At 33.3% G+C, this 9749-nt stretch overlaps 1 long non-coding RNA gene across 1 annotated transcript; it reads left to right on the top strand.

Moving 5' to 3' along the window:
• Window positions 1-227: 227 nt before the first annotated feature.
• LOC108479601 (uncharacterized) lies at window positions 228-3339 on the top strand. Its single transcript, XR_008281796.1, has 2 exons — window positions 228-418; window positions 1098-3339. It is a non-coding gene; the product is annotated as an uncharacterized LOC108479601 (long non-coding RNA).
• Window positions 3340-9749: the final 6410 nt, after the last annotated feature.

Below are 9749 nucleotides of genomic sequence, written 5' to 3'. Positions count from 1 at the left end.
GTGAACAACCACTATTCTTGTCGCTGTCCATTGGAAACCTTCCACTCTCTCTTTGTTTATCTTTCTTTGTTATGGCCGCATCTACCATCAATTGTTAGCTGAATAGTTACTGCCCATTTTTCACACCATTTTCTCCCCTTAAAGCTCCTCAATCACCTTTCCTTTCCTTTTATTTATTGTCAGTTCTACATTCCAATCATCACAGATCTGAATCGAGTAGTGTAAGTGTTGTATATATATAAGATCTAACGTCGATTTCTTTCCTTCTATTTTCTGTAATGGTCGAATATTGTTAGTGTAATGGCCGAATTGATGCTTATTTTTGTGTATAATTTTATTTGGAGGGCCTAATTTGAACACCTTGGACCAGTCGTAGCATTGAGGGATAATCTGCATCTCTTGTTTAATCGTTAGAAGAGTAAGTAACGTATGAAAATCTAATTTGATTAGTTTATGCTAATCCAATTTCGATCAAACCTTATAGGGGTGCCAAAGATTGGTTCTAATTCGTGTTTTGTGTGTTTTATGTTTATATCTAGTTAACTGTTGTCTAGATTGAAGTCGTAAAAGTTGCAGGTTTACATTAGTGCATTGCATTTGTGGAAATTAGGTGTAGGTCCTTAACTCATTTTGTGATAATTGCTACAAGCATGTTTTTGTGATAATTTGGTAGTTAGTCGAATAGGCATGTACTACTGTGTATGGTCGAGTAGCAAGGAGCTATTCGAGATGTGGTTGTAAATGGAAAGGTGGTAAAAGGTGATGGTCGATTGTAATTCGAGGACTAATTGGTAATGGTCGAAGGTTCTAAGGCCTTAATGACTATTGGAATTGGATGTTTTGTACTATTTTAACTTGACTCGTAGCATGCTAATTGATCTTGCAAAACTGATAATATGTTTAGTATGCTATTGATTGTTATATTGTACACGACTTGCATGATAAGTATGTCACCAATATTGTTTTACTGAATGTATACAAAGCATACCACTGATATTGTTCTAATGAATACATGTTAAGCATGCCACCATACTGAAACTGATATTGTTAAAGCATGATATGTTGTATTGTTTTACATGTTATATTGCATTGCATAGGTTTGAGATTGATTGGTGACAGAGGGGCTCCATGGAGTACTGGCAGTTTATCCATAATATTCTTGTATTGGCAGTATATCTATACCACGAAGTATTGTTAGAGTACTGGTGGTTTATCCGTAACTTACTGGCAGCTTGTCTGCAAACTAGTGGTAGTTTGACTGCATATTGTTACTAGTGATTTATCCACATCGAGCTTCGACTCTTGCTATTTTTGGTGTTCAGGTGAAGCATTCTGGAGAACTCGTTGTATGTAGCGGATAGATGTGTAGGTGTAACAGTCCGTTTTTAGTGAAATCAAAATAGTGGTTTCGGGATCACAAATCCGAAGTTGAAAAAAATATTTTAAAATTATTTTAATATCTACAGCATGTTAGAATTATGTTATAAAAATTTTGTTAAGAAATTTTACCATTTGTATGCTCAATTTGTGAAAAAGGACTGAGTCGCGTAAAGAGTGAAAGTTGTGTTCTATTAGCTAAAAGTGTTAAATAGCTATAGAACCTTAAAGTGAAAGTCCTTTTGTGGTAATTGAACCATTATTTGAGTTATTGGATGAGCATGGCTTGGTATTTATGAAAATTTTAAAGCTAGGTAAGGGCAAAAAGGTAATTAGGTAATTAAAGGCCAAATTAGTAAAACAAATAGCTATCATCTTTCTCCCATTTCTTTTGGTGTTGGCTGAATATCACCATATGAGGGGAGAAGAGATTTTATTCAAGCTTTCTCTTTGCATGTAAGTGATTCATTGTCCCATTTTTGTTGATTTTAACATTTTTGGTATCTTTGTAGCTTAATCTAGCTAAATAGGGGACTAATTTGTAAAATGGTTGAAAGCCTAGGGTTTTATAATTGATGCATATGTTAGGGTTTAGAATTTTATTGGAATAAAATGAGTCTTTGTTGTTAATTAAACAACTTTTGTTAAGGGATTTTTAATGAAATTACCATTTAGGGGTTAAATTGTGAAATATGAAAATTGTGTGTTAAATGTGTGAAATTTTGGATTGTATGGGCTGATATAAGTGTATATGAAATTTTGGCTAGGCTTGGTTAAGGGTCAAATTTCATGAATATCATTTTACGAGCCTAGGGACTAAATTGTAAAAAGGTTAAAAGTATAGGGGAAAATAGTAATTTTGTCAAAACCTGAATTTTTGGATTTAATTTAATAGAATAATGATTAAAATAGTTAATTTGATTATATAGATCAAGAAAAGCAACGAAAGGAATTAGATTAGGGAAAGGACAAACTTATCGAATAAACGATCATTTTCTGTCATACGAGTTTGAGGTAAGTTCATAAAATTAAATTGTGTATTTATATACTTTAATTAAAAATATATGTACTAAATTGTGTAATTATGATGTATAAATTATCGAATGCATAACCGATGAAGTACGGAGAAATACCGAGCCCTGTTGAACCTTAAAAATTCGTAGGATACAAATGACATGTCATTAGGGTTACCATTTTGGTTGAAGTCTTGCATGTGTTGTGGACTCACCACAGCTTGTATGAGCTTACCGATATTCAGCTCGGAGGAGCTTACCGTTTATCGCTCGTATGAGCCTACATGTTCAGGAATTTACAGATTATAGTCCAGCACACCTCGTGTGTATTACCCGCGTATCTAATGAGATTCTAAGTGGTTCAACGGGTGTAGTGTATTATGAGGTTATATAAGTTAGATGTGAAATATTGTAGGTAGTTACATAGAGATGATTTATATATTTTATATATAGATATGTGGTAAAAATGTTAAAAGTACATGGAATTCCAGTAATTGTTGAATTCATGCATGATTCTCGGTTTTATATGTATGCATGACTAATTTGGTGAATGGCTATATGATAGGCTTTGGCCAAATTGAATTGAGTTACTTGCCTAAAATTGTGGTTATATGGTAAGTTTAATTCTACGTATTATGAATTTACTAAGCTTAATTGCTTACTCCGTTTATTTTTTCATGTTTTTTTAATGTCTCGGAAGCTCGTTCGGATTGAAAGACGTCAAGGATCGCATCACACTATCAAACACTTATTTTGGTACTTTGGATTCTATATATTTTGGTTAAATGGCATGTATAGGTATGTTGGCTAATGTGGCCTATATGTCTTGTTGAGTTTTGACCATTTGAGTTTACTTGTAAAGTGGTCATATATTTTGATATGTGTATATGTATAAATGTCCTTATGTTATGTGGTGTATAGAGGTTATATGAATGCCTTGTTTGTGAAATTGTGTTTTGGTACTAAATGATTGGAATTGAGATGTGTATGCGTGCTAAGTTTTAGGCACAAAGTCTCATATGTATTTGACCATTTAGGTAGAATTTGGAAGTATATTTCGTATGTTTTAAAGTAGTCAATTGATGTGCTTAATGATATCATGTTGTATGTGTGGATATTACATGTTATAAACTTGTTATTGGTTGGCTTTGAATGCCCATTTATGCATGGTTGTTATGCAAATTGATATGTGTAAGTTGTTACCAATTAGGTGAGAAATGTGGCTTGGAAAATGACCTATTTTTGTCCACACGGGAAGAGACACAGGCATGTGTCTCAGCCGTGTGTCCCTTGATACTTTTATAGAAATCAAGTCAGTAGCTTCACACGGCCTAGCACACGGGCGTGTGGCTTGGCCGTGTGGCACAAGTCAGTATATCCACCAGTTTTTACATTGACTAGCACACGGCCTGGCATACGGGTGTGTGAGGCTATTTCGAATGGTACACGGCCCGGTACACGGGCATGTGGTCTGGCCGTGTGACCCAAGTCAGTAAGTTACATGGGGTAGGACACAGGCTGGGACATGGCCATGTGTCCTCATTTCAAATGCCCATACGGCCTGAGAGACAGGCGTGTCATTTGGCCGTATGTTATGGGCATGTGTCCCTTGCATTTTGAAAATTTCTATGTTTTTTTCAAAAATTTTCTTAAGTACTTGGTTTAGTCCCGAACCACTTTTAATGTCTATTTTTGGCCTCGAGGGCTCGTATTAGGGACTATATGATTGTAATTTAATGGTATTTGTTTGGAATGAGAAATGAATATAGAATGTATGATTGTATGTTTTATAAATCCAATAATGCTCTGTAACCCTGTTCCGGTGTCGGATACGGCTTAGGGGTGTTCCAGTAGGACCTTTGTACTGTTTTACATTTGAACATGCCATGCATGTACACTGTTTACTGAACTACCATGATCTATTATGGACATTGTTATTGTTGGCTATGTGCTCTATTGTGATTGTTTGATTATGTGCAAAACTATTTATTGTTTTGTTAAGACTTTTACTAAGCTTTTCAAGTTCACCCCTTTAATTTACTTCTTATAGATAACCCTCAAGGATAGGATTGGACTCGACATATAGAGGTCTCGTCTCAGATTTATTAATAAAGTTTTTTTTTTAATTTTACTTTATTTATTATGGTTTTATTTTGGGATTGTAAATTTTTTTTAAAGATATAGACTATGGCATGGGTTGTTTTTATTTGATTTTTGCATGCATGAAATTTTGGTTAAAAATCAACAATTCTAATAATCGGCTTAATATGGCCTAAAACATGGTTTTTTGTACAAAAATTAAAGGCATCAATTTTTCTGCTGTGTAATATTAAAATAGATTTTTTAAAGGCAAAATGATGAAAATAATTATGTTTTTTTCTTTAAAATGACACAATTTTTAATAACTGAACTCTAAGTTATTTGCTCAATAATTTGACGTTTTGGAGATCCTAAGACAACTGCTTATACTTTTTTCTAAAAATCAAACAAATAAACATTTTTAAAACAGAACATATTTACTTGGTCATTTCGGTGGCTAATGTAGCATTTAGAATTTAGTCATAACATCTAGGTCAACTTTGGGAGGTTACATTTGGTGGTATCAGAACCCTGTTCATTAACTTGGCATGAAAAATTTTAATGAGACTGCATGCATGTTTTCTAAAATGAGTATTTTGGGAAAAACCTGTCATAGTGTTCTCATTTAAAAAAAATTCAAAATTAAAAACTCTGAGACTCCGATGCCATCTTCATTGGTGCTGCTACTATTAAACTGTAGATAAACACTAGGACTATACTACATAAAACTATAGACTTTAAAAACTAAAAATATTGAAAATAACTAGTGTTTATGTTTTGTGAAAACTGTAGATAAGACTTAATAATATAAAATTAAGATAGCATAATGAGTACCCAAGGAACACGAGCTCGCTGCATGAGAACCCGTGGAGGGCGACGTCGAGTGGCTCAAGTTGAGTCATTTTCTCTAGGACATATGCCTAACCTAGAGACAAACAGTACTATTGATGTGCCTACCACTGAAGGTGAAAATCAGGAGACTGGGATGAGGCTATGACTCAAACCATGTTAAGGGTTTTATAGAGGGTTGTTGGGGACCAAACCAGAACTAGAAACCATAGGCCCGATAATGAAAGACTCCAATCTATGGGGCCGAGTTATTTAGGGGTGTTGCTGGAACAACCCCTACAATAACAGAATACTGGATGGAAACCACTAAGGGGATTCAAGAGGAAATGAACTACAGTCCATAACAGAAATTTAAGGGTACTGTGTCTTTATTGAGGGACGAAACTTATCAGTGGTGGCAGTCTGTGGTTAGAGGTAGACAAGCTGAGCATATAACTTGGACTTATTTTCAGGAGGCATTCCAAAAGAAGTATGTGAACACTAGGTATGTGAAGGCTCGTTGATTGGAATTTATAGAACTGAAATAATGGGATATATCTGTGGCTGAATATGAGACCGAGTTTCTGAGGTTGAGCCGCTATGCTTCGATTATGGTAGCAACTAAACAAGATAAGAGTCTGCAATTCGAAGAGGGCTTACAATATGATCTGAAAATAAAAGTGGCTCCATATCAGGAAAAGGTATTTGAAAACTTGGCTGAGAAGACAAAGATCGTTGAGGAGATTAAGCGCTTGGAGCGAAAAAAGTGGGAAAAAGTTAAGGTTTAAAATAAGAGAGACTCTGGTCCCACTGTCCCAAATCACTTAAAAGCGAGCCGAGAGATCGGACCATAGCGAAATCTGGCAGATGGAGTCTTGGGGTCCTCATGAAATGGTTAAAATTCTGGTATGTAGGTTTTATAATAAGCATCATCCGGGCGAGTGTTGGAAAAAGTTTGGTGCTTGTTTGGGCTATGGATCGACTGAGCACCATGTTAAGGAACAACATTATCATGAACAAACATTAACCAAAATGACATTTTTGACTCAACATTCCTTACCAAGTACATGCCACCTAATATTAGAGTTTAAAAGAATCACAAACGTTGCTGAATTGAGGTGGTGAGACTTAGATGTTATCGAATTATCATGAGCTCAACGAAACTTGTCTGTCACCTTTTCATAGGAACAAATAATTTTGTACACTAAGCAAAGAAGCTAAGCAATTTTAACATGATATAAAATCAAACATTTAAACCTTTAACACAAGAACTATACAAACAACATTAACTACTAAACATCAAAATTAAGTTAACATCATGTTTACTATTGATTTCATTATGTTATGCCACTTAAGATATCCAAATATTATATCATTAACCTTTTATCAACTTATTTTTCCATAGATCAACTTTTCTTTTCATAATTTCTATCTTATACTCACATATATATATAAAGACTTTATGGGCATGCATAAAATTAATAGGGCAAATTTCATTATCAAATATCCTTAGTATACTTTTCAATCCAAGTACCATCATAATGACATAGTATTTCATATCAAAACACTTATTTCCATTTCATAAATGTATATTCATTCACGAATACATATATGTATTATCTCTACATTTATCAATATTTAATTTCAACTACATCATAACATTATACAAGTTCATTTAACTAGTACAACAAAATATCAATCAATTTATTATTCAACATGGAATAATTCATGTTTAATTACCTTGGTCATTTAATATGCTTTAGAATTGACACTTGCCATAACTCATTGGACTTGACACCAAATAAGTCATATAATGAAAACATATCGAGTTAGCACAAATCGAATTAGCTACTCGATTATCGCCTTCTCTTTCTCTTTTGTTATTCAATAAGGAACTTAAACTATTAATAATCATAATTAAACATCAAAGATTTTACATTTTACACATAGTCCCTAATAACATTTAATTGGCCAAATAGCTTAAACTTAAATCAAACTTGATTTAACACATTCCACTACATTTATAACGTGTTTTTCACATAACTAAGCCTAACACTTAACCATTTCAAACTTTAATACTTCATGAAATCAACAATGGTTACTTAGGTAAAACTTCACAATAGCGAAATCTAATATTTGGGTTGAATAAACTAAGCTTTCTTAACTAGGAATCCTTGAAAATTATCAAAGAAAACTTTCTTGCCTTAGTGAATTGATGGATGACAAATAGGAGGGAAAAAACCCTAAAATTTCTATTTCTTTCTTGTATTTATTGTGGACGAAGCAGTGAGAAGTTCATCTAGCATGCTACTTTTGGTATTGAACTTCTCAAGCATACTCTTGGTTGTTACTAGCTTTTTCTATATTTTCACCAGGTTGTTAAAGTTCTTCAGCAAGTAGTGATTCTTTAGCTTCAATCTACTTTATTAGCCTTGAATTTTCTATTTTAAATGATTATTTTCTTATAGTAATTTTGAATTCACATCGCTTACTTATTCCTATTTGCCTAATATTATCTTATAGGTTTTTAGAAATTCCTCATCAGAACCACCATCAAAATCTTCATCATAATCATCTTCAAGTCTTGTGATTGTACTTGCTATAAAAGCCACATAATTACTGAGATGGCCTTCATCTAGTTCCGAGTTGTTAGATGAATCTTCATCACTTCAAGTCAAGCACAGTAACTTTTTTATTAGTGCGTTAGCACACTCAGTCTAGATTTGACCATTTCCTTAACACTTATAGCATTGAACACTTTTCTTCTTACCCTTTTCTAGTTTTTCTTTGATGACCACTCATTTAAACCTGTTTTAGGGAAAATTCTTGCTAGGTTCAGACTTTTTAGCCTCTATGAGTGCTTCTTAAATGATGTTGGAAGTTGGCACTTCTTCCATTTAAAGTGCAATATTTCTCTCACATTTAGTCCTACTTCATTTGTCTTTATCAAAATTCATTCCAAAGGCCTATAGGAACATTATGAGATCATCAATTTCCTAACTTTCAAGGTCTTTAGCTTCCTCCATAGTAGTAACTTTGATAAAGAATCTCTCTAGAAGAGATCTCAATACCTTACTGATCAGCTTATGTTAGAGTATTCTTCTCTTAGAGCAAATGTTTGATTCGACATATCATAAAGTTTTGCATTCACCTATGATCTCCGAGTCTTGCTCTCTCAAGGTCTCGAATCTAGTGGTCAACATTTGCATTTTGGACTACTTGCCAGTATTGGTTCTTTCATATGCAATTTGTAGAATATCCTAGGTTTCTTTAACAATAATGCAATTTGAGATCCTATTGAATTCTTGCGTGTATACTCTACAACAAATGGCATATAACACTTTAGAGTTAGCATTAACAAGGCGTTCTTCATTAGTTGTCCATTCTAATTCAAATTTTCGGACTCTTCTAACTTCAGTTCAACTAATAGAGATTCCCATCCTATAAGGACCGAGTGCTAAGCCACTTGATATTTTCCTTCATACATGTCTTTTAGTAGGCATAATTGACATAATCCAACATCTGGGGATAGGTGGTTGATGATCGTTCCATATATTGCAATTAGCAACACCAAGAATCTCCACTAGCTATGTTAAGTGGGAAGCTCTGATACAATTTTTCACTTAAACTAGTTGCTAAACCATAAGAAACAAAGTATGAGTAGAAGTTACAACAAAAGTAGGCAACTCTGTTATAACTACAAAAACAAAAACAAAACATGATACTGAAAATTGTTTACGTAGTTTGGCTTTCCTATACTTGTGGAGCCTAGCTTTGAGATGTATCCACTATCTTTCAAAACAATACAACCAATGATCTTAGTTCTAACACTCTAGTGAACAATTATCACTTTTTTAATTCAAATACTAAACCTTTCATCACTAAATTTCCCCTTGAGAACTTAGCTTGTAAAATCAATCACAAAAATGTTTTATTTTCAAAATGCATTCTCACAAAAAATGTTCCTGTTGGGAAATGTGCCCATATTGTAGTAAACATGTGACTGTTTTCTATTTATTTGAACGATGAATGAAAATAAATAAAGTTAATTTCACATTTTACTATTATGTCTTTTGTATTTATGTCTTTTATATTTTGCATTTATAGCGAAATTGTGACAAACAAATATTAGCTCATTGATTGTTTAAAATTCAAATTGAAGATAAGTGGCATTGTAAAGAACGTTTACATTGCAAGAAAGATAACTTACTTCAGTATATGATCTAAATGAGTTCGTAATCTTGTAAAAGAATCAAAGTGAGCATTTGATTCAAATACTGAGAAGGATTATTATGTCATCTACAATTCCAATTGGGGAGATGGCTAGTCTTAGCTACCGAAGCAGTTGACTCTACGAGTAGAGACATAGATGTGTTAATTGTTAGAATGATACATTAAACCGAACCCAAGATGAATTAATTCTGAATTCATTTGTGAATTAATTCACTTGTG

This window comes from Gossypium arboreum, chromosome 4 (genome assembly GCF_025698485.1).
Source record: "Gossypium arboreum isolate Shixiya-1 chromosome 4, ASM2569848v2, whole genome shotgun sequence".
Classification (NCBI taxonomy): Eukaryota; Viridiplantae; Streptophyta; class Magnoliopsida; order Malvales; family Malvaceae; genus Gossypium; species Gossypium arboreum.
The sequence above is the reverse complement of the archived record's forward strand: the minus strand, read 5'-3'. Positions and strand labels throughout refer to the sequence as shown.